The sequence below is a fragment of the Asparagus officinalis genome, chromosome 5 (genome assembly GCF_001876935.1).
Source record: "Asparagus officinalis chromosome 5, Aspof.V1, whole genome shotgun sequence".
Classification (NCBI taxonomy): Eukaryota; Viridiplantae; Streptophyta; class Magnoliopsida; order Asparagales; family Asparagaceae; genus Asparagus; species Asparagus officinalis.
The window spans coordinates 38,661,834-38,688,657 of NC_033798.1; the positions used below are offsets into that span (position 1 = coordinate 38,661,834).

Sequence of the window (26,824 nt, forward strand, 5' to 3'; positions counted from 1 at the left end):
TTGTTTTCGTTGTCCCAAATGCGGTAGCCGAACTCGTCTTCACCATACCCGATGAACGTGCATTTCTTAGACTTGGGATCAGGCTCATTCCTGCCTTGATCACTTATATGCACATAAGCTACACAACCGAAAACTTTGAGATGTGAGAGGGTTACCTCCTTTCTGCACCATACCTCTTCTGGTATTCTGTGCTCCAATGGAACCGATGGGCCTCGGTTGATCAAGTAAGCTGATGTGTTGACTGCTTCTGCCCAGAACTACTTCGGAAGGCCTGACTGCGTCCGAATGCTTCTGGCTCTCTCTGTCAACGTTCTATTCATGCGCTCAGCCACACCATTGTGCTGAGGCGTGCCGGGCACGGTCCTCTCCATTCTGATACCGTGCTCATAGCAGAACTTCTTGAATCTGGTGTCTTCATACTCACCACCATTGTCTGTTCTGAGTTTCTTTACCCTCAAACCGGTCTCATTCTCGACCATGGCTTTCCATCTTCTGAAAGCCTCAAACACTTCTGACTTTTTCTTCAGAAAGTAGACCCATACTTTCCGAGAGTGATCATCAATAAAAGTCACGAAGTAGTGTTTCCCACCAATCGACGCGGTGGTTGTTGGTCCCCAAACATCTGAGTGAACAAGCTCTAGCTTCTGCTTCCTGGGGGGTCTGCTACTTGCCTGAAAGCTAACTCTCTTCTGCTTTCCAAGTATGCATTCTTCACACACATCAATCTCTACTGATTGTAAACCTGGGAGTTTTCTCTTTGTGTGCATAACCTTCATCCCCTTTTCACTCATATGACCGAGTCTCTGGTGCCACAGCTTTGAAGTCTCATTGCATGCAGCTAACTCTCTTCTGCTTTCCAAGTATGCATTCTTCACACACATCAATCTCTACTGATTGTAAACCTGGGAGTTTTCTCTTTGTGTGCATAACCTTCATCCCCTTTTCACTCATATGACCGAGTCTCTGGTGCCACAGCTTTGATGTCTCATTGCCTGCCGCAACTGAGATCGAACAACGTGCACCTGCTGTCATATACAGTGTACTAGTCTTCCTGTCTCTGGCAATCGTCATTGCGCCCTTCGAAATCCTCCAGTCATCGCCATGGAAAGTCATCGTGTAGCCTTCACTAGCCAGCTGGCTTACTGAGATTAAGTTCCTCTTCAGGTCGGGAATATACCTGACATCCTTCAGCTCCCATACTGACCCATTCAGCTTAATCTTCACTACACCTTTGCCAATAATGGCACATGCTTGATCGTCACCAAGATATACATTTCCAAGGTTTCCGGGGATATACTTCTCGAGGAATTCTTTCTGAGAAGTAGCATGGAATGATGCTCCCGAGTCCAACACCCAAGACTCCTCCTTGCTCTCCAAAGAGCATATCAGCGCATCATCTCCTCCTGAGGTGGAGGCAACATTCACATCTGCATTTGCCTCCCACTCCTCCCGTGCACTCCTGCACTGATTCTTGTAGTGCCCGGTTTTCCCGCACTTCCAACACTCGATAGCCTTCGAACTGTTGGGATTTCTGGATTTGGATCTCCTATCATCTGATCCATTTCCTCTGGTTGAACTTTTACCTCTTGACTCTGTATGCAATACTGAAGAGGTTGTAGCTTCACCCGACTCTCTCCGTCGGATCTCCTCACTGAGAACCAGATCACGAACGTCGTCAAACTTCAACTTATTGCTTCCCGATGAGCTACTCACAGCTGTGACCGTAGCGTTCTAACTCTCTGGTAGGGAAGACAAAAGGATCACCGCTCGAACTTCCTCATCAAACTCAATATCAACTGAACTCAATTGGGTCGTGACTGTATTGAGTTCATTGAGATGATGTGCTACCGATGCACCTTCCGCCATTCGCAGATTAAACAACCGCCTCATCAAATGGACTTTATTTGAGGCTGATGGCTTCTCATACATATTGGAGAGTGCTGCCATAAGATCTGCCGTGGTCTTCTCCTTTGCAATGTTAAAAGCAACATTGCGGGTTAACGTCAAACGAATAACCCCGAGGGCTTTTCTGTCCAGAAGATTCCAATCTTCTTCCTTCATACCCTCCGGCTTCTTCCCCGAGAGAGGTTGATACAGATTTTTTTGATACAGATAATCCTCTATCTGCATTTTCCAGAATCCGAAATCTGATCCATCAAACTTCTCTATTCTCACCTTCCCTTCATCTGCGGCCATGGCTCCCACTTGAATCTGACTTCCTCTAGATCGTTTCACGCTCTGATACCAGTTGTTGGGAATTTAACGCCTAAACTCCTAATGCAACAGAAACGCAGTATAGAAAAAAGTACACCAAGATTTAACGAGGTTCGGCAACTGCCTACGTCCTCGGGAGCCACACAGTAAATTTCTTATTAATCCAACAAGAAATTACAATTTTAGGAGCAGATCCCTAAACTGTGATTTCTCAAATAAACACTGTAGCTACAGTATTAATAATAACAGGGTATGAACCCTTTCAATACCCACTTAAGAATAAATACCCCACAATCAAACTCCTCTTTAATTCTCTCTCTCTCTCTTAAATCCCCTCAAACACTGTTCAAAGCTGGGATTAATCAGAAAATCGCTGCTGCGATTTGGGGAAAACGCTGCTGCGTTTTAGGGCAGTTCGCCGCCGCCGCTAGAGAGAGATAGGAAGAGGAGGGGGGGAGCTGAGCAACCGAAACCCTAGGGATGGGGTTTCTTTTATAGGCGGATGAGGAGGAGGAGCTGGCGACAGCCTGTCGCCAGCGTTCGCTTCGACGCCAAACTCGAGCGAACGCAGAGGTCGCTTCGACGCCAGCTTCGCACGAACGCAGAGTTCGGACCCCCCCCCCCAAAAAAAACGCAGAGCTCGCCATCGCTGTGACGCAGAGTTCGGGGGGAGGCGAACGCACAGCTCGAGCTCTCGCCTGCGACCGTCGAAACTCGCCTGGGCTACGCCGCCTGTGACAACCGGAGCTCGCCTGCGACCATCGAACTCGTCGGAGCTCGTCGGAGCTCCTCGTCACCGGCGGAGGTTTGTTTCCACCCCCAATTCTAACAGTTCAGACTTAGAAATCAGCTCATGTTGGATCGCATGATACTTTATGGCAACTACAATAATCTTCTCAAATGATTTCCTTAACTTACCACCTGAGTTACCAAGGGCTCCACAAAATGCAATTTTGTTCTCTATTAGTTTGATAAAGCCTTCAAAGTCTTGCTCTAAAAGGGCCAAAGGTTTCTGTTCACAAAATTCTTTCACAAAAATGGGTAGTAGTACATTTGCAATCGAGCTCACAGAAGGGTCAACCGGTCCTTCATCACTTATATCATCACTATCATCAATTATGGGTATTGGGGGGCCTCATTAGATTGTTTTTTATCAACCTTCCTCAAAGGGACAAGAATAGAGCAGTCTTGACATTGTAATTCTAAGATCTCGCCTTTACTCTTAATATGATAAATCCCAGGCATGAGAGGCTGAACTTTAGCAGTGAAGATACAATACATAAAACTTGATCTTTGCATTCTTCAAAAAAGACTTGAATAACTTGCTCAACTGAACTAAAACTTCCACTAGCCTCGCTGTTCATTTGGGGAACAATAATTTGGTCCTTTTGTATTGAAGTATTTTGTTTTGATATATCTTCATGGCTTGAAAGATTATCATTTGTTTTAGGCCGAGTCTCATCTTCATCAGAAGAGTTACCAGAAGAAGCACGTTCCCTATAATCTTTAAAATTATCAAGGTTCTTGGCAGAGGATGCATTTTTATCATGTACCTATAAAAATCCTATGAGTACATTAAAAAAAAGTCATATGTACAAACTATCACGAAAATACAAGTACCTTGTGTAGTGATGGAGACCTTTGAGGTGCAACTGAAACGGGTAAAGTATGATCATCATCACCTTCTAAATTTACAATCATGTCATTAGCACGGACACTTTTATTTCTCACTTGTGAAATGGAAGTAGCTTTCAATACTAGATCAGAAGAAATTCGTTGCTTTTTCTTAGGATCGTCAACAAACGAGCATTTTCGCTTGACGATTTGGGTAGACTCTGCTGAATCCTCCAATGATGATGATGACTAAAAAAAGGTGAGCTTTGACATATATCAAAAGTATTAATTTAAAATTTAATTATACCACATTTTGCTCAAAGCAAAGGGTATATAACTTCTTTACTTCTTCAGCAAAGAAGTTATGATATCCCTCTTGATACCAAATAACATAACCATTAAGGGTCTTCCCCATGCGGCCATCAGAAGGAATGATGAAATGCTTGCCGGTCCCTAATCGAAAGAAAAATCTCCAATAGCAGTACATCATGCGTAAGGATGTTTCAATACGTGTGCATGACAAACTAGGATCATGAACTCCTTGATCATAACTAAATTGATGAGCGAACATATGAGGATTATATGGTTCAGTAAAGAGCCTCTTTCCCATCCTAAGAGGAAGGATACCTTGGCGAATTGAAAGAAAAATTAAAAAATGAGAACTTGATATCTTTTGCTTCGATATATCCACAAGGGAAATGAGGTTGGAAGAATGTGAAAGTGGATAAGGTCTCCATTTAAGTTTCTCATCATCTCCTTCATGTAAACAGTTCCTAGCCTCTTTAGCAGAATAAGAGGACCCTGAAGTTTCTACTCTTGAAATTTGCAGCAATAATGGAGTATCTGATCTATGATTTGAAGAAAGAAACTGCCTTTCAATGTCATCTTCAGGTAGCTGATCATACAAATTAGGAAAATATTGGAAAATCCATCCAACCAGATAATGAACTAGCCAATTGCATGATACTACCAAGTAATCTGTAACCTAATAGTTAATTTCTCGATAAAGAGTGCAGAGCACCGGAACAGCCAAGGAATAAGGTTTTCTACTATCAGCCATTCTTGCAGCCACAACGAACACATCGGGTCTGATATAGGTTAAGTCATAAGGAACTACAAATTTGCATAACCATAAGGTGAGAAAAGCTGCAAGTGGTGTGTTCTTCCCAAAAGTTTGAATACTATCAAAAGACTTGCTCTTATGTTTTCCTTTAGACTTGACTTTATGATGTTGTCCATGAAAGAAAAATCCCATCCACATTTCAAAAGAAACATTGTCTACAGGAATAATACCTCTAAGATATTGATAACAATTCAGTAGTGTTTTGAGGGGTTGCCCATGCTTTACTTCAGGATCTTCAAGCTCTTCATTTGTGGGTACATATTCATCATATACTTGTCCCTGAATAGGAAGACCCTTCAGGATCTTCAAGCTCTTCATTTGTGGGTACATATTCATCATATACTTGTCCCTGAATAGGAAGACCCACAATCCTATCTATATCTAGCAAACTGATAGAAAGATCTCCTCATTTTGTAGCAAATACATTATGATCTTTATCCCAACACTCTAAGAAAGATTGCAGAAGTTGAAAGTCAATATGATAAACTCCAAGAGATGAAAGTATAGCACCGTAGATGTTAACACGTTCTAAAGCATCAGTGTATTTTTGTAATATATATAGGCACCAGTTATTATATCCATCAATCTTGACAGGTTTATTTTCTCTTACATCCCCCCATCCTTTACTTCGAGCGATAAGTTCGGTTGCAAAACATGTCAATGAGCTTGAGGGAAAAGTCTCTGTACAAGGGTTGAAAGTCTCCTTACAAGGATTGAGAGTTAGAGTAGAGGCGGAGGCAGTATGAATGACTTTTATAAATTGTCCCCGTCTAAAATGTGCAATCATAGCCTGAGTTGAGTTATTAAGATCTTCAGATAATTCGTGTGCTTTCTGATAATTCATAATGGTCGAAGAGACACATGTCATTGGAGCATGTCTTTCTAACTTTAAATCGATGGGTTCATCTTCATAAAAATGAGAAGTCATAGGGGAATCATCAATAACCAAAGATTTATGGGACTCGGCTTCTTCAACTAGTTGGCTACCCCTAATAGAAATACTAGTTGAATGAGACATCTGAAAAAAAAATTATTATACATTAAATAAAATTATATTTAATAGCTATAAAAATGAATTAAGCATGAAATTTTTAATTTAATAAGGATGGTGAGAATAGAATCTTAAAATAAGTTTAGATGTTAAGGCTAAGTTCATCTATTTTGCATTAAGGAACAAGGCCTTAGGATTTCCTAAAATTTACTTTCTGCATCATGGCTCATGCCACAAAAGTTTTATTCTCGAAGCATGAAGCTTTCGAGATGCATGGTCCTCCGTTCTAGAATTTGACTTTCGTACTTGGACCCCATGTCATCTTGAGAATAAACTTTTGAAACAGAGGAGAGCAGCCTAAAGTTTCTGAATTTATTTTATGAATGAAGGCTAAGTTCATCTATTTTGCATTAAGGAACAAGGCCTTAGGGTTTTCTAAAATTTATTTTCTGCCTCATGGCTCATGCCTCAAAAGTTTTATTCTCGAAGCATGAAGCTTTCGAGATGCATGGTCCTTCGTTCAGGAATTTGACTTCCGTACTTGGACCCCATGTCATGTCATCTTGAGAATAAACTTTTGAAACAGAGGAGAGCAGCCTAAAGTTTCTGAATTTATTTTATGAATGAAGGCTAAGTTCATCTATTTTGCATTAAGGAACAAGGCCTTAGGGTTTCATAAAATTTACTTTCTGCATCATGGCTCATGCCTTGAAAATTTTATTCTCGAAGCATGAAGCTTTCGAGGTGCATGGTCCTCCGTTCTGGAATTTGACTTCCGTACTTGAATCCCATGTCATCTTGAGAATAAACTTTTGAAACAGAGGAGAGCAGCCTAAAGTTTCTGAACTTATTTTATGAATGAATGCTAAGTTCATCTATTTTGCATTAAGGAACAAGGCCTTAGGGTTTCCTAAAATTTATTTTCTGCCTCATGGCTCATGCCTCAAAAGTTTTAATCTCGAAGCATGAAGCTTTCGAGATGCATGGTCCTTCGTTCAGGAATTTGACTTCCGTACTTGGACCCCATGTCATCTTGAGAATAAACTTTTGAAATAGAGGAGAGCAGCCTAAAGTTTCTGATTTTATTTTATGAATGAAGGCTAAGTTCATCTATTTTGCATTAAGGAACAAGGCCTTAGGGTTTCTTAAAATTTATTTTCTGCATCATGGCTCATACCTCGAAAATTTTATTCTCGAAGAATGAAGCTTTCGAGATACATGGTCCTCCATTCTGGAATTTGACTTTCGTACTTGAACCCCATGTCATCTTAAGAATAAACTTTTGAAACAGAGGAGAGCAGCCTAAAGTTTCTGAACTTATTTTATGAATGAAGGCTAAGTTCATCTATTTTGCATTAAGGAACAAAGCCTTAGGGTTTCCTAAAATATATTTTCTGTACCGTGGCTCATGTCTCAAAAATATATATATATTCTCGAAGCATGAAGCTTTCGAGGTGCTTGGTCCTCCATTCTAAAATTTGACTTCCATACTTGAACCCCATGGCACCTTGAGAATAAACTTTTGAAACAAAGGAGAGAAACCTGATGGTTTTGAATTCCTTTTATGAATTAAGGCTACATTCATCTATTTTGCATTGAGGAGTAAGGCCTTAGGGTTTCCTAAAATATATTTTCTGTATTATGGCCAATGTCTAAAAAAAATTATTCTCGAAGGATGAAGCTTTCGAGGTGCATGGTCCTCCTTTCTGGAATTTGACTTCCGTACTTGAACCCTATGCTGAGAATAAAGTTTTGAAACAAAGGATAAGGCTACAATTTCTAAAATTTAATTTAAATTGACATCCTGATGCACCTTAAAAAAAAAGGGGCAAACATATCCTACTGCAATTGTAATCACACATAAGCCTTAAATATTATAATTGATGATTTTAATATATTGTACATATAAACAAGTGTATTGACATTAATAAAAAACATATGGCTATGCTATTTTATATACTTTAAAAAAAATTCGCCAGAAGGACTCACTGCAATTTCACGATCGGTCGAGAAACCTACAAAAAAATAATATCAACTAATTAATACTTAATCACACTCAATAAGAAAAAAATATCACCTTGTGGTAGTAAAATGAGAAAGTAGTTGATAATTTATGTAGTAAATCAACAATGAAAACTGCAAAAAAATCAAGAATAAGGGGTTTTATTGCAATTAAAAAAATCGGATGCAATAAAAGAACAGTGAGGCGGATGGATTACAAATACTGGAGACTAGCAAATTGTTAACAAAATCATACTTTGGCAAATTAGGACTGCGGGAAATTGTAAAAAAAAATACTGTAGCAATTGTTTAAAAAAAACAATATTGTACCAAATTGTTACTGTAGCGATTGTTAAAAAGTTGCTGTAGCAACCCGTGTTGTAGCCATTTGTTAAAAAAACAATGCCATATCAAATTGATACTGCAAAAACGTACTGTAGCAATTGCTTAAAAACGATATTGTAGCAAATAGTTACGGTAGCGATTGTTTTAAAAAAGTTACTGTAGCAATTCATGTTGTAGCCATTTGTTTTTAAAAAAAATGCCATAGCAAATTGGTACTATAGCGAATATTGATGACTAGAACAAAAAAAAGGATGAACGAAAGAAAAGATTAAAAAAATGAAGAAGAGGTGATGAGAACATTCTAACGCGCAGGACAAAACAAAAAAGAAAACATGGAGCACGGGTAAAAAAAAGCAAAAAAGGTTAAAAAATATTTACCAGGACACTTCTTATGGTAATCTAACATAGTTTTTGCCTATTAAACTAAGAGGGATATATATAGCTATGTATGTAAGACCTAATTGTGATAGGAATAGATCTTCTTTTTAAATTCTGTTGGGATTCTATCTTAAAATTATTGATATCCCTTTTAAATTGGATTCTATCTTCTTTAGTAATTTTAATTGTTGACAACTTCGGTGCTCCAAAAAATCAGTTTTGGAGTACAGATGGCACAAATGGTAAATAGTACCCGTTATTGTCGCTCTCTTATTTCCGCATAAAGCGCTGTGCTCCGTTTCGTGAAGTTCCACACCCAGATTTGTAATTATCTTGGCTTTGAGGGGTAGTTATATTTAGATTATTTTGCCACCGTCCTCCTCATGCCGTCGTTAATTCCTGCACCTCAATTCCTCTTACTTCTGCCATTGGTATCCAACGATATACGGTAAACAAAGAGTAGAATAAAAAACCGAACCGAGCTCTTATCCTAACACTCATTAATTTTACAGTTTATCGCCGATGAACCACAACATAGGACTTCACCATATCTTCTTCGTTAACACGCCACATAATTTCAAAAGTAGAATCAAAGCCGAAGCAATAAGGCAGTAAACCATTCGTTGGGGTCACCATAGGCACGAACATCTCCAATATCATATCCTTTTTCTTCTTCCATTGATTTGATCTAAACCATTTCTTTTTTTTTCATTAGTTTTTTTATTTTGTATATCCAATTTTAAAAGAACTTAGTAATTGAATGTGAAAAAAGTTGAAAAGTTTCTTCCGTAAGAGTTCGATCAAGTATTAAAAGGTTAGAAAAGTAGATTATCAATTTTGAAAATAAAAGAATTTGAAGACCTTTAAAGATTTCTTGATTGATTAAATTTTAATTTTAATTTTCGCTATCTGCTCGTTAATGTGATGATGTCCCAATTATTTCTGCACTTGTTCATGAAGATGCGCAGGACTTTAATAGCAAAGGTTGTAAAACATGGGTCGGGGCCGTCTGGGGAGAAGATGGTGATCAAAAATTACAATTTTGCCCTTAAACTAAAAATTAAATAAAATTCTATTTTAGGAGCACCAAAGCAAGTCTCATTTTAATTAGATAAGGACTCCTCATATTTGAATTAAGTGAGCTAATCTTAAGCCTTTTAATAAAACAAAAGTAGAAGAAGAAAATTTTCATAGCATAATAGTAAAAAAAAAGACCTTGGTCTTACGCACTCAGTTAAAAAAAACCGAGCACGTAAGCCAAGGGGGGCAATTTGTAGATACAAAAAAAATTATTATATGAACAAGCCCAATAAATGAAACATAATGCGATGATGATAATACCTCATAAAATTCAAAACTAATGTGAGGGATATTACCTCATACAAATCAAAATAAATGTGAGGTGTAGTACCTCACATAAATGAAAATTAAGTTGAGGATGACAGCAGTACCTCAAACAAATCGAAATCAATGTGAGGTGTAGTACCTCGTATAAATGAAAATTAAGTTGAGGATGACAGCACCTCGTGTAAATTTGAAAGTCATGTGATCATAAGCCTTAGCTATAAAATCTAAGTCGAGGATACCCACCTTCATACGAACCTTATTTCAACTTAAAGGGATAAGGGCTCTCCATTTACACTTATTTTAGAAACATGAAATATTTCAACTTAAAGGGATAAGGGCTCTCCATTTACACTTATTTTAGAAACATGAAAGATAAGCAGATAGACACTTGAGAAATGAAAAGCAAAGAACTCCATTTACACTTATTTTAGAAACATGAAAGATAAGCAGATAGACACTTGAGAAATGAAAAGCAAAGAAATTGTTCGTTATGATAAACGAACGCAACAATCTTGATAAGAAAGTTTCAATGAGGAAGTTACAGTAACTCCCCCACCAATCCATTTTAAACACCTGGCGATAACTTGCCCTTGGTCTTACCTATAAATTGAGACCTCATTTGCTGTTCAAAAAGGGGGAAAGGGGGAAAAGAGAAAAATAATAAAAAGAAACGACAAAAAAGATAGAGAAAAGACAGAGAGATTGAAAAGAATGAGAGACTTAGAATTTGAAACAACAACGACAAGCTCCTCTGCATTATTTATTTTTGAAAAGGTGGAGGGCTCCGGAACATTGTCTGGAGACCCAAGATCCTATCTTCTTTCTTTTCAATTTTGTAATACATTAAAAAGATAATAAAATTAATATCTCTCTTTATTTGATTCTTGATGTCTATTTAATTCTTTGCTTTCTACTAATCAGGGGTTTCTTTCAATAAGAGTAATTAACAGAAATAAATAAATTTCTGGAAGCATGCACCTCCTAAATATATTTTTACAAACAAAGTGATACTAATATGTATCGAAGTAAATATTTAGAGATTGCTCTACTCTTCTTGAGATTGGTGTTACAGATTGGTCAAGAATAGATTAGCCTACTCAAATATTATTATTTCTCTGATGGATACTAGCATCATTTTGTATTTCTTTTACAAACTATACATGTTGGGCATTCCGATGCATACACTCTCTCGTCCGATCTCGAAATGAGGTAATTCAAGATGCGTTGGAAAGCAGGAGAAGAGATCTACAACTTCCTATCGGTGGGCCACACATGATGTGGGCAAGACACACATGGTGTTTCATCCCTTTTGGGAGAAACTCAACTCCTGGATGTGTTATTTTACAGTTTCGCGTGTCATGTTGACTCGTACACATCACCGATTCTCTTCATGCATTTTATTAATTTGAAGGTGGCCGATGAGCGTGTTGGCCACTTGGAGCTGGTCGATGAGTGCGCGGGCTACTTGGAGCTGGCAGGTGAGCATGCTGGCCACTTGGAGCTGGCTGATGAGCACGCGGGCCACTTGGAGGTGGCAGGTGAGCGTGCAGGCCACTCGGTGGTGGCTGATGAGCGTGCGGGCTACTTGGAGGTGGCCAATGAGCATGTAGACCACTTGGAGGTGACTGATGAGTGCGCGGGCCACATGGAGATGACCGGTGAGCATATGGGCCACTTGGTTTGCCGTTCTGGTGACTTGTTGCTACGTCATCAACGGTTCGCCGATTCGCTTCATGTGCTTGTCAGTATTAGATAATCCTCCTTGACTCAGATAATGATGTTCATCATATTCTCTCCATCTTGAACTACATGCAGGAACCTATAGGTAATTTTTGACGTCTACACAGTGGCCTTCACACTGAAAACATGGAGACATTACCTGTACGGGAGCAGTTTGAGTTATTCACAGACCACCAGAGCCTGAAGTATCTATTTTCTCAGAAGGGACTCAATCAGAGACAATGATGATGAGTTGAGTTTATCAAGGATTACAAGTTCGCGATTCAGTATCATCCGTGGAAGGTGAACGTCATGGCAGACTATTTGAGCAGGAAGCGTCGACATCTGGTTGCGGCTTTGAGGTGCTCGTTGTATAGAGACCTTTACACCCTTAGCTAGTTTGATTTTAGATCGAAGATCAGAGGGAGCAGCGTATTTTTAGGAGCTGTGTCAATACAACCATCTTGGAGTGATAGAGTGGCCGGAGCTCAGCTAGAGGACTATTGGATTCAAACCCAAAAGGGAGAGATTTCCAAGAAGCCTAAAGCCGATTGGACCGTTGGAGCAGACGAAGGCCTTCATATGAAAGGTCGATTAGTCATGCCAGCTAGTGCAGAGCTAAAGAAGGAGTTGCTTGACGAGACGCATTATACTAGGTACACAGTGCATCCAGGCATAACAAAAATGTATAAGGACCTGAAGAGATACTTTTGGTGGAGCGACACACGTAGGGAGATAGCAGAATATGTTACTAGATGCTTTACATGTCAACAAGTGAAGGCAGAACATCAGAGACCAGTAGGAACCCTACAGTTTTTACCCATTCCAAAATGGAAATGAGCGGATATCTCTATGGATTTCATTATGGGGTTACCGAGATCGAAGAAAGGGAACGATTCTTTTTGGGTGATAGTTGATCGGTTGACGAAGTCAGCATCTTTTATACCAGTAAGGACTGCCTACACCGCCGAGACTTATGCGAGGATCTTCATTCGGGAGATAGTTCGATTACACAGAGTTCCAGAGATGATTGTGTCGGATCGAGGCTCAGTTTTCACTTTGTATTTTTGGAGGAGCTTCGAGGATTCATTCGGCAGTAGGTTATCATACAGCAGTATATTTCACCCGTAGACAGATGGGCAGACGGAGAGAGTGAACCAAGTTTTGGAGGATATGTTGCGGGCTTGCATCTAGACTTCCAGGGTAGTTAGGAGGACCACATTCCTTTGATCGAGTTTGCTTATAACAACAGTTATCAAGCGACGATTGGTATGGCTCCGTATGAGGCATTGTACGGAAGGCCTTCTAGATCCCTGATTTGTTGGGCAGAGCCGGAAGATAGCCTATTACTTGGGCCAGAGCTTGTGAGGCAGACTACTGTGAAGGTAGCATTGATAAGAGAGTGTATTCGTGCTGCTCAGAGTCGGCAAAAGAGCTACACGGATCAGAGGTAATGACCATTAGAGTTTCAGATTGGAGATTTTGTCATGTTGAAGGTATCGCCAATGAAGGGCGTTCAACGATTCGGCAGACGGGGAAAACTTGGCCCGAGATATATCGGTCCATTCAGGATAGTGGAGCGCATTGGAGTCATTTCATATCGTCTAGATCTTCCAGCATCGATGTTAAGTATACATGATGTTTTCCATGTTTCAATGCTTAAGAAGCCTCTACGCGACGAGGAGTGGGAACGAGTGTTAGACGCATTGGATATTAAGCTTCATGATGATTTGACTACCATTGAAATTCCTGTTTGTATTCTTGCCAAGGAGGAAAAGAAAAGCTTAGAAACAAGGTTATTCCTCTAGTCAAAGTTCAATGGAATCGGAAAGGAGCTGAGGGGGCTTCTTGGGAGAACGAGGAGGATATGCGTCGCAACTACCCACACCTGTTTGAACAGGTCAAATGATATACCTTTTGTTTATGATTATCTATATAATTATATTTATATTTAATATTAGAATGGGGTATTAACACTTAACTTATAATCACTTGGAACACATGGTATATATATGAGGGGTTCCTTGTTTGGATTTTTCGCCCAACGTACTAGTTTCTTTTGATTAGGGATTAAGTGGGAGTATCTACATTCTAAATTGTTAGGTATAAATGATTGTTATGATTCATATCTGGGAATTAATAATACGAGATGTGCACGGGAGGGTTTCTTATCTGGATTATCCCCTCTTGGTGATTTCCTTATATTATTAATTCCTAAGATATGATTGCAGAATTTCGGGAACGAAATTCTTTTAAGGGGGGAGAATGTAAGACCTCGAAAATTTTTATATGAGTGTGATAAATAATAATAAATGTGTTGAATTATGATAAGTAATATATTTTAATGTTTTAGTATGCTAGAAATTGATTTAAAATCAATTTAATGTATATATGTGAATATATGAGTGCAAATGCACAACTCATGCACAAAGAAGAAATCTGGTAAAATAACCACTTAAGAGTTTATATATTTTACACACTGATGCAGTTCGAATCTAGAAAAACTCAAAAGACCAACATTGTAGGTCTCTTCAGTAGCTTTTCAATAAATCTTAAATCACCTCATTCTGATGTCGGATTAGAACGTTACGGCCAATATACTGAGCACAGAAACATGCATTTTACTGTGACGGAATTTCTTGTAGCTTGTGCGGGTTTGAACTCCGATTTTTGTTCCGTTTTCAGATCATTATCAGCTATGTATAGGATTTGTATATGTGTTTTAAGACCTATACTAAGATCCATGAAAGTGGAATGTAATGTATGTTAGACCCTAGAGGGGGGTGATTAGGGTGTTATGCTAATCTAATCCGATTAAATACCAATTAAAATTAATTAACAAGTTATCCTAGCAAGTATGAAATATAACAAAATATATGAGCTAGGATAAGCAATGTAAATAATGAGATATATCATATATGATGAAATATATATGCAAGGATATATATAAACTAACACAAGGGTAAACAATATGAACTAGATAGTGGATCATATAAATAATGAGCTAATGACAATGGCGATAAGAAATATAAACACAAGTATAAATAAACGCCAAAGCACACTCAAACACAAGATATGATCACGGAGTTCGGACCTTCCGTCCTACGTCTCCGCTCCCCACTCCCGGGGAGAAATCCACTAACACAATCCGGTTTGGAAGCCGGAACTTCTTCTACACACTCCACCGATCAACGCCACTCCTCACAATCGGTTTTCTAGTTCACCGAAAACTTCACAACACACTCGGTTTTATAGCTCACCGAAAACCTTACAACACTCACAATGTAACAAATATAAATTTGTTCTCTATAATAGATGAGAACTCAATTAAGCACAACTCAATGTTACAACTTCTCACAACCCTAATATACTATGTATGTAAATACAATAAGCTCAAAGTGGGTGTGTGTAACAATGAGTAAAATCAAGATCAAACTAAACTCAAATATAAAATCTAGCTTAAGAACAATGATAATCAAACAAGTATATAAATGTAAAGCTAGAGTTTGAGTTTAGAAAACTTCTCAATTGATAACAAGAGATGGAGGGAGGATAGTTGAAAGCTCAAACTTCAATGGATAATCTCCTCAAGCTCTTGTGGAATTGATTCACAAAACCGAAACACTCAAATGCTTAAAAGCTTTCTTAAAACAAACTTAAACAAACACTAAACAAGTTTAAACCCTTGTTTAAAAACTTCTTTTAAAAACTTCTTGGATTAGTTGAAAAAGAACAGCAATGGGGTGTTTATACCCACTCAAAAACTCAGCCAAAACCCCCAAAACAAAAGACCAAAAACCCAGCCAACGGTAACAAAAAAATAGCCGTTGGAAACTGTCAGACTAAGGGGCGGTCGACCGACGAAATTTTCGGTCGACCGCGATCTAGGTTCCAGTCTGAGAATCGAGCAGGAACTACGTCGGTCGACCAGTGCGGTCGACCGATGGAGCTCTCGGTCGACCGCACCGGTCGACCGACCAACTCTCTGCTGCATGGTGACGAAAGAACAACTGATCGGTCGACCGGTGCGGTCGACCGAAAACTGACACAGCAGAAAACTGACATGCTAATTTAAAACACTGTTTAAAAATATCAAATAAATTCCAAAAAATGTAAAACTTTGGGGAATGATTGTAAACATGATAATAAATATGCTACAGCGACTGATTATCAGAAAGGACCTCCCAAATGAAAAATATCATCATTTTACAAAATAGTCCAAAACATGAAAATATGAGATACTTGAATTTTGATGTTTTGACATAAACCAACTTTTAAAACTTTGTAAAATATTTTTATAGACTTAGTAAAACATGTATAAACTGATATTGAAGTCTACAAACAATATTTTCACAAAGTGTGTGTATATTATATTGAGCTTAGAGTATCTAACACACATAATATAAAACCTAAACTAAATATACCAAAGCTTGATCTTGATCTTCAATAGGCTTGACTTGATATATTTGCGGATGAAGCTTGAACTTGATCTTTAACTTTGAGTTGCAAGGCTTCACCGACATTCCGCCAACCTCCTTTGGATATGATCGTTGAAGCTCTATTCCATCCATCCTCCAACAACGTTGTTTGTCTACAATACATAGGAAAACACAAACACTAGACAAACAACATTAGTAGTAAATTGTTTGTAAATCATCATCAAAACAAGAAGGCCAACAATGTATGACACTACATTAGAAGAGAATCACTTTCCTTAAATCATGGTAAATGTCTTATAATGCTCTCCTTAAAACCTGTAAGATGTTTCGTCATGGCTTGGGCATGAGCTGGTGCTGGATGTCAACACTCCTCACTAGCATAAAATATATGTGATTTGTACTGTCAAAAGCCAAAAATAAATGCATGATTTCTCTCTTCATTTTCATCTCTCAAAAACAAAGAAAATAAGAAGAAATCTGGTCTAAAGTTCTCTCTTACAGAAACATTAAACCCTTTTCTCTCTAAGGGAATCTCTATCAAAGAGCTCACCTCCCAAACCTCTTTACCAATTTTTTAAACTCTCTACAAAGCCTCTCCTTCTCCTCTCAAACAAAACATTCCTGCAACTTTTGAATTGTTTTTTATATTGTAGAAGAGGAAATAGGGGAGTGTTCCCTATGCCATTTTTTTAGAGAAGACATGGGACAGCGGTTTGCAGCAATGAGGGATCTTGCACGAACGTTTGCTTGGGGATTTTCAGCGACATCGAGGCAAGATTACCCTAATCCAAACCTTCCCTGTAAATTAGTTAAAATTTTAAGAAGTTAAATGATGATATTTTCATGCTTGAGCTTAAACTGTTATGCTAGAACAAATTAGATTTTTGATGATAATTTTCAATCTAATGCTAGAACTGCTGCACATGTATAATGTTTAACTAAAAATTGGGTATAACAAATGAACTCCAAATTAAACTAAACTAGTTCCAAATGAAAGATATGTGAATCTAGTTTCTAAAACAGAAAACCATTCTTAAAAAGAGTTTGTATAGAGAAAGATATACTCTTTTTATTAATAACATATCCTGCAGAAAGATGCTGCACGTGTATGATATTTAACTAAAAACTAGATATAGCAAATAAACTCCAAATTGAATTAAACTAGTGTCATATGAGAGATATGTGAATCTAGTTTCTAAAAAAACTATTTAAAAAATAGTTTGTCTAGAGAAAGATATGATCAATTTACTAATGATTTGTCCTACAGAAAACTACGGATATGCTGATTTGACAAAATTAATATATTACGTGAAAGTTTTCTTTGAATTTCGCTCTTTAGTATTTAACTCATGATTGCTATGACACATATGTAATTATGTGGATGGAAGTATGTTGTACGAGATCTATACGTGGTGCATGTGTTTAGCTATAGAGCTCTCATAGCTTAATTTCGATATTAGTGAGATACGTGGGAGCACGTATCGTCGGGGAATTTGATGAACTACGGACGGTTTGATCCCTTGAGAGAGAGAGATCGAGTATGTAGGCAACTATATTAGTACAACCGAATTTTTAAATGATGACCATTTATTTCATTAGGGGCGTTAACCTTGGTTTCCGCATGGTTATGCGTAGAGATTAATATGCCTAATTCTCGATCCGCACGGTGATGCAATAAATGATACCTATTTGCCGATCCGTACAATGATGTGATGATATCTATTTGTCGATCCGCACAATGATACGATAATATCTATTTGTCGATCCACATAGTGATGTGATGATACTTTTTTGCCGATCCGCTCGGTGATGCGATGAGTTGGAAGAAGTTCAGGGAAATGATAATTTTACACATTTTATAACTTGAGTATTTGGTGGATGCCAAAAGTGTTGATACTCATTGTTGAAATACCTTGTTATGCGAGTACACGAGATACACATGTTGATGTCTATTATGATGCTTTACTTTCCAGTCATATTTCGATTGCTTAGTTCAAGGTTAATATTTAGTTAATTACTACCTGAGACATACGGTATATACATGAGGGTTTCCTTGTTTGGATTATTTCGCTCGACGTTACGTCTCGAGTTGTAAGTTTCTAAATATTAATTTCATTAGATACGGAGGAAATGATTTAGGTAGACTATGCTTAATAGATAGAGCCTTCACTTCATCTAGTAGCCCTTCCTCGGGGACGGATGGAGATAATCTTGCTAGCGCTCTGACGCTCTTGTTGTTGTTCTTTTATTTTATTTTAAACTTTCAGGCAGCTGAGAGCATCGGAGAGTCGTAGGGTGATGGAGTTCTTGCATAGTCACCATCGTGTATTTTTACTAGTATGGACTCCACAGTAGTCTTATGTTTCCATTCAATCATTTGAGTTTGTACTCATATTGTTAAGGCAATTTACCTTAGTATGATTTCTTGTCGATTTATGTTGAGACATATCATGTTATTTTAGACTCTAGATGTATATCAATTATATTCCAGTTTAGTTTATTTGGGACATGATTTCATTTATGAGATATATCATTCTGTATCATGTTTATAGTATTTATTTTCCTTATGTGCATGTTTTGTACCTTCATTTATATTGGTTTCCACTAGAGGATATTACTGTGATTGGTGAAACATGTTGTTACACAGTGGAGATGTATGACATGTTTGACATCTCTGGTTTCACCTTGGACTGCAGCTAAGTGTGAAAACAGGGGCGTCACACAACAATTACAAACACCACCCAAAAAATAAAAAACAATCACAAATAGCCCCATGAATATTGTAACAACGCCTTAAAACTCAAATGGTACAAGTAAATTCTTAAAAAAAAAGAGAAGTACATATAGCATCAAAACAATTCAGAAATTATAAACTGCCTTTTATAATTCATAAATTACAAACAACCTCTAGAAAATATGAAAATATCTATATTAATTTGTTAAGTTTAAAAACTACAAATAAACCCCTATTGTGGTACAAACAAATCCCTAAAAATGTTATAATCAGTAACTATAAAGTTTCAAAGATTACAAATATTCTCATAAAAGTTTTGCAAATAGTCATTTGAAAATCTTACAACTAACCACATGAAAGTCCTACCATTCAAACTATGTACTTTAACTGATAAAAAAACTCTATTCTCTTCTTCTCATAATATAGCAATAATATAGCAACAAGAGGTGCTTACTATCTCTTCCTTTATGAGCAATTAATGAATTAATTAATAGATAATCCATAAATTATAATCTACAAAGAAATATAATTAATCATCTCTCTTATTACATTAGGATAGCTTAACGTATTTGAAGGGCACATAAACCAACATATATAAACAAAGAAATCAAAACAATCCGTGGGAGCATGGGCTAAATACTTATAATATATAATGAGAAATTGGTAACTAATCCTAAAGGCATTTAAAAAAGTCATCTAGGCGTCCAAAACAATGACATGAATATATAATGAGAAATTGGTGAACTAATTCTAAAGGCATTACAAAAAGTCATCTAAGCGTACAAAATAATGACATGTGTCAGTTGTTATTTTTATATTAAATTACAGTTCTTATATTATGGATTTATTTTCATTTTTATTCTTATAAAGTAGAAATTAATCACCATATGAATTCTAATTTGATTAGTTTATTTTTCTACAGTCCTCACTAAAAAAGATTCAAGAAATTTCATTTCCTTCTAAATTTAAGTTATGATTTATAGAAAGAATTCTTGTGGTATTATTTATTTTTGAAGATGGAAATATGGTAGGTTAGAGAAAATATATTTAGCCTCTTTTTTTGCGCCAACATCAAACTTAAATAAACCCCTTTCGTTAAAATTCTCTTCAGGAGTTTTTCATCTATATGGTAATATTTAAGCTATACAAAAAATGTGTCCTCTTGAACATTAATACTCTACTTTGAGTTTACGCTGGAAGTGCTTTGAAGTAAATGAACATAGTTTCGTTCGACAGTCAATGTTCTTATTGTGGCACAAATTAATTTTTAGTACATATGATAAATCCTAATTTACAGTGCATTGTCCTCTTCCAGACTCTTAAATTTAGTCGTTCTAACCATTAGACAAAAATTTCAAAGTTATAGCGAAAATCGAGGATTATAGTTTTATATTAATTCTAACATGTCCCTATAGGTTGAGCATCCTTTTTTATGGGTTGAAACCTGGACTCACGCAGCAGTGTCAATTTTTAAAAATTTCGCTTAAAATTCATGCCCGATGAGATTTGAACCTAGGTTACTTTGATACCATCTTAATTTTAGTCTCTCTAACCATTATTATACTAAAACTCCAAAGTCATGATAAGGATCAAGGATTATATTTTAATATTAGTTCTAACACAGACAATTCATTCATATAAAATTAATTTTTCATGAATTTTTATTATATTTTTATTCTTAAAATATCAGAAAAATGTTGGATATTGTAAAACAGGAGTTATGGTTAAGCCACCTAAATTTGCATTTAAATTTGAAATATAATATGTCCACACCCTTATCGAGTGATACAACTTTTTTCTTTTTTTTTAAATTTAGAATAATATGAAAAACTGGGGATCTTATAAAAAAAAGAAATAAGTGTTGAGCCATCTAATTTTGGATTTCAAGTTTTAAAATAAAAGTCATCAACATCCTATTTTGAATTTCAAGTTACCTAAGGAAAAAAAACTCTGGGTTCAGTTATATATTGTTGACTTTCAAACTCAAGCGATCCACTTTTTATCTCATTTGTTATTTTAGTACTCTATGAGCGGATTTGTAAGGTAATAGCACTTTAATTTCTTTAAGACATATATTATTAGTCGTAGGAATAAACCATTTGTATGATTCAATTTAGAAGTACAGACATAATAAAGAAGAAAGAATCCATAGATACTAGAGAATTCAGATATACGTATCAAAGTAATCACACTCACCCGTGCAAGCTCAAGCAAAACACTCGTAGAGTTTTATAAACATGAATGAGAATTAGCATGCAGAAATCTCTCTTTGTTCTTGTATATCTAATGGGAAATTTGTGAATCATTCCTAGAGGCACAAAGAGACGTCATGTGTCAAAAAAAAACTACCATGTATCCATCTATTCTATCAGAAGCTAACATGTCTACATATAATTTTACCGTCACCTAAGAATCCTCATCAAATTAAAATTATTCATTAGTAGAAAAACTAAAAGTTCCAAATAAGTCGACAAAAATTAGAAAATCACAAACAATCCCTTAAAATTAAAAATTACAAATAAATTTCTAAAAGATATGAAAATTGTAAATAGCACTATAAAATTAAGAAAATTATAAATTGGATCTTTTAAAATCTATAAAAATTATTGACAATCCCTAGAAAATTTAAAAATTATAAATATTCCTCTAAAAGTTCAAAAGTTAAAAATTGCCCCTAAAGTTTTATAGACAATATCGAAAAGGTTTATGACCAATCCCTTAAAATTTTAAAAAATTATAAATATTCCCCTAGAAATTGTATAGATAACCCTCTAAAAATTTTACAACTAGCCCCATGAAAGTTGTGAAAATAACAATTAGCTTATTAAAAATTTGTAAATATTACAAACATCTATCTAAAAACTTTATAAACACAATGTTGCAATTTTTTCAAAAATTACAAACACCCTTCAAAAAATTCAAAACTAGTAAATAGCCCCATGAACCAACACCTTAAGATTCAAAAACTATGAATAAACCCCTTAAATAATTCAAACATTACAAACAACACCTTAAAATTTAGAAAATCATAAACTGCCTCTTTTAAAATTCAAAAACTATAAACAATCCCTAGGAAATTCAAAAACTACAAGTAGTCCTCTAAAAATTTAAAATATTACAAATACCTCTCCAAAATTTTACAAACAATCCTAAGAATATTTTAAAATTAGTCCCTTGAAAGTTTCAAAAATAATAAATTTCCTACAAAAAAATTTCTGAACACTCCTTTGAGAAGTTTACAACTAGTCACATGACAGTTATGAAAATAATAAGCATCATGCTGAATTTGATATACAAGAAAGAACTGTTGGATGTCGACTCAAACTTCATGTTAGATCCGGGTTTGAAGGCTAGGCACCGTCCTAGTAGTTTTCTTGGAGGCCAAGTTCACTTGGTGGGCAAGTCAGAGATGTCTTTAAATAAGACATCTTATTCTAGGAATTTTTTTTTTTTTTTTTGGTAGTGAGGGGTAGAGATCCAATATTCTTGTAATTTGGTTTTAATAGAGGGTGTAACCTAATTCGAGGGTATTATGAGAGAGAGGGGGTTTCACTGTCTTTGTCCATGTAAAAGATTATAATATAGAGGTGATAGTGGATTATTTTTAATCCCTTGATTTTTTCCTGTTGAGAGTTTTCCATATTAAATCTTGTGTGTGATTATATTTGCTGTATTTGGTAGTTTTTGAGGTTTTGTGAGATCTGAATATCTCAACAAGTGGAATCAAAGTGACGTTCGACGATTTGTGAAGGTTTGATCAGTGTGCAATCACTGAGGCATTAGAGATCAATGACACAAGGATTGACATTGGTGGAGTAGACGAACAATAGATGGCGAAAGCGCTACCAAGAGTTAGATTTGTTAGTCTTTGTTGTAAGGTTGAAGGAGAGGAATCATGTGAACAACACGTGAAGAAAAAATTTAAATAAATGAAGGTTACTGTATCAGGCTATTCCGGTAGGTAAGGAGGGTTAGGTTAAAATTTATTTTTTAAATTAAATTCGATGGTGTAGATTAATTTGTCTTCTGATCGGAGAATTGGAGGCAAAATTTGACGATCCCCTAGAACTACAAGAAATTACGTCTTTAACGAAGGGATTTCCCTTCGTTAAAGAGCTGAAAACCTTTGTTATTGTATGCTAACGACGGGAAAAAATCCCTTCGTCACCCGTCGTTGAAGCCCTCTCCGCTAAAGGGTCACGAAGGGATGTACTACACGTCATTATAGAGTCCATAACGACGGAACATATTACCGTCGTTAATATTTACGATGGTAATTATCACCGTCGTTACCATCAGTGACGGGGATATTTTCCCGTCGTTACCATCAGTGACAGGATATTTTCCCGTCATTACCATTAGTTACCATTAGTTACCGGGATATTTTCCCGTCATTACCATTAGTTACTGGGATATTTTCCCATCATTGAAGACTGATTAATGACGGTTGGATACCGTCGTAAAAGTCCTCATAATAAGTAATTAGTAACCCATCAACGACGATGCTTTCCCTTAGTTGATGAACAAAATACGGTTCCTAAAACCGTCATTTTAGACTACAAATTTCTAATATACATTAATAATAATTTTTCCATTCATAGGCAACTATCATATTATTCTCGACTACAAATTTCTAATATACATTAATAATAATTTTTCCATTCATAGGCAACTATCATATTATTCTCAACTTGACACTAAGATTCACAACAAAAATATATTAAAAATACCCAATAATGAATAAGAGGGAAAATAAAAATTCCATTCATTAATAACATCAATAAATAAAATTCCACCATCCTCAAATATTCAATACTAATAACAAGATTTAATATCCTAATTATTCCAAAGAAAAATACATGAAACTATCTAAAACAAATTAAAATAAAAGTTTGGGGAAGACACATTCTTTCATCTCTAATCATCGTCAAAAGAAGACTCGAGCTACCCCTTCCTAATCTTGCATGGATAGCCTAAAAAATTTAAAAAAAATCACATAATTAAGAAATATCAATTAAGCAATTATTATCTTATTAATTAAAAATCTCATTTTCTCAAGTGCAAGTAGTCAATCATAAAAGTATATAAGTGATTTAATTTGTTTAGATAAGATTAATATGTAGTTGGTTATGGAATTCTAGTTAGTAGTTACAAATAATGATTCTACAGTGTCTCAGAATCAAGTTGATGAATGAAACTATTATTTATTCATTACCTAAGCTTGAGAAGTTAAATTTTCCTGACATCCTTTCGTTGATAGTGTTATCTAACAACATGTATTCCTGCAGTTTTTTTATTTTTTAATTCACTAGTTTCTTATGCTAAATTTAAGGTGTCAAATAGACAAAAAATGGCAAATGCGGAATTTTCCATTTCCAATCTATCCAGATATCAAAAGGTGTGAAAGCATTAAATCCAAGGTTGTAAATCATTTTACTAACTCGAATCAAAGTTGCAAAAACATAAACTTTCCACCAACACAAATATAGGATTTTAAAAAATGTCACCTTGCATGTAGCACATAGCTGGGACCAATCCCCAGCCAATAAAGCAGGATTATTCAGTTCCATCTTCAATAAAGGTTCCTACAAAATGCCATTGAAAGATTACATTGGTAACACAAACACTAACATATATTGCCGAGAACATGGCTATGGACACAGGACATAACATATTAACGAGAACTTAAAAAACAGGTCATAGTGAAATGTACACATGGGTAATAACAAGATATATGTATGTATATGTAACACGATGAAAATGCCAAGTGATGGTCAACAATAAAATTGTTAGAACAAAATGAATGGATTACTCAGAATTGTCAGCAAATTCAAGCAACACAGCAAATTCAAGCAACACTAATTTATCGTCAGGGCTAAGCATTTTGAATGAGTTTGGACAACATAGGAACTCCATGAAGGGACATAAAGCAATTTGGATACTTCTTTCTTTAACTATTACTTATTAATTAATTAGGTAAATAGATTACAACCTAAACAAATTTAGACATTTTTTAACTAATAGACAAATTTTGATCTCATGAACCTAATTACAGAAATAATGGACTTTTGTGTCTTAAAGCAAAAAACCAGTTTTAGCTTGGACACGGCTACATGTCCCTGGAAGTACATGATTTATAGCCTAAAACACTAATAAGCAAAATAAAGTAGGTTATTATGTAGGATCACATACATCAAAATAAATGTGTAACTATATCAAGTGAGACTTGCATAAACAGGTAAAAGCCTTCAACTTCTGTTTAATTTTTCTAACAAGTTATATGTTACTTCATTTTGTTGTTAAACAGGTACCTAGTATGAGCATGTGTTAAGGATGGATGCAGTTTCATATGGCTATTTTGTGCCTAAAAATGAATTTGATTCCATACAGAAAACTTCGCCGCTTGACCTCCTTCTCTAGTCTAAATAAGCATCAAACTCTGACTTGAGATGGAAGCCACCGAAACAGCGGGATGCAAGAGCAAAAGTAGGGGATTCTCACAACCCATCAAACCCCCAGCGTGCTAACTTAATTTGCTCCTCTTTCACTCACCACATTTGACTTAACAAGGAAAAACTTGAACTTGTTCTCCCAAGAACATGACCAAACAACTTTCACTCACCACATTTGACTTAACAAGGAAAAACTTGAACTTGTTCTCCCAAGAACATGACCAAACAAACCAAAATCGACCGCAGGAAGAAGAGCAAACTTGTTCTCCCAAGAACATGACCAAACAAACCAAAATCGACCGCAGGAAGAAGAGCAAATGCCTATGCATAAAATAGTATATCTCAATCTTTCACGAACAAACTATAAAGCTTTGAATACAGGAATCCTTAAAATTCTTTCATAACATTAAAAAACAGCATTTAACTCCGAACTGACCTGTAAAGAAAAACTGCAGCAAGCACAAATGCCACATTACTCAAAACATATCCCGACAACGCCAAAACCGCTCTATACCCAATCATCGGAACCAACGGAGCAAAAACTGAGACAATAAAATACAACGAAAAACTCCGTCATTTCCAACAAAATCCTACCAAAAGTTAAAAAGTTAAGATAACAACACTATTTAAACTGTGATCAAAGCTAAAAAGTCATTGAATCATTAGTCAAAATTAATTAAAACAACAGAAAAGGGCATTGAGAACTTACCAACGTGGTCCAAAGTAGAGGCCAGCTTTGTTCTCTCCCAAGTTCTCTATTTAAAAAAAAAAGTTCCCACACAACAACAAATGTGATTTTATTCCGTGAGCTCAAAATTAAGAGGAGGAGAAGAAGAAGCAATTTCAGAAAAATGGTAATAATCCCGATAACTTTGGACCGGGACTTTCTACTGAACCAACGGAGGCCCAGAGCCACGTGGGCTCCGGCGGCCGCCGCGATGGCCGCGCCCAGGAGAAGACCGTGCACCCAGGAGAAGCCCGTGCACAATCCAGCCACTTTTGCTTCCCGCCGACGACGAATCCGAGGAAGGAGCATAGATCGCCATCGAGAACTCACACTCCGCTGAAGTCTGAAGCGGCTATTTATTTATTTATTTATTTATTTTCTTCCCCTCTTTTGTTGAGCGGCCGGTGTGGAGACGAGAGAGAGATTTGGGGATTTGGAGAGAGAGAGGGTTTGGCCGTTTGGGGGTTTTTAGATGGAGAGCAGATAAAAAAGAGAGGGGAAATGAAAAAATAGGAGGGGAAATGAGAAAAGAGGCGGTTAATTTTTTAGACAACCTAGGCGAAGATCTGGAGAAATGTGATTTTTTTTAAACTAGGGTTTCATTGCTGCGATTGGGGGATGATTAGGAGGAGGATTTTGGATTTCGGGTTCTAGATGGGGCTTCAGGGATTTTAATAGGGTGTGAGTTTTGTTAATAGTAATAGGTTAACTTTTCAGTCCTATTATGATTAGGAGTATAA

General features: G+C 36.3%; 1 long non-coding RNA gene across 2 annotated transcripts; it reads right to left on the minus strand.

Annotated features, from left to right (window-relative positions):
* LOC109843827 lies at positions 16,385–26,317 on the minus strand. 2 transcript variants are annotated; one of them, XR_002247803.1, is made up of 4 exons: positions 26,067–26,317; positions 25,794–25,899; positions 24,413–24,490; positions 16,385–16,969 (listed from the first exon to the last, which is right to left on the minus strand). It is a non-coding gene; the product is annotated as an uncharacterized LOC109843827 (long non-coding RNA). The 2 variants fall into 2 exon arrangements; XR_002247802.1 differs by lacking the exon at positions 16,385–16,969 and adding an exon at positions 23,831–23,878.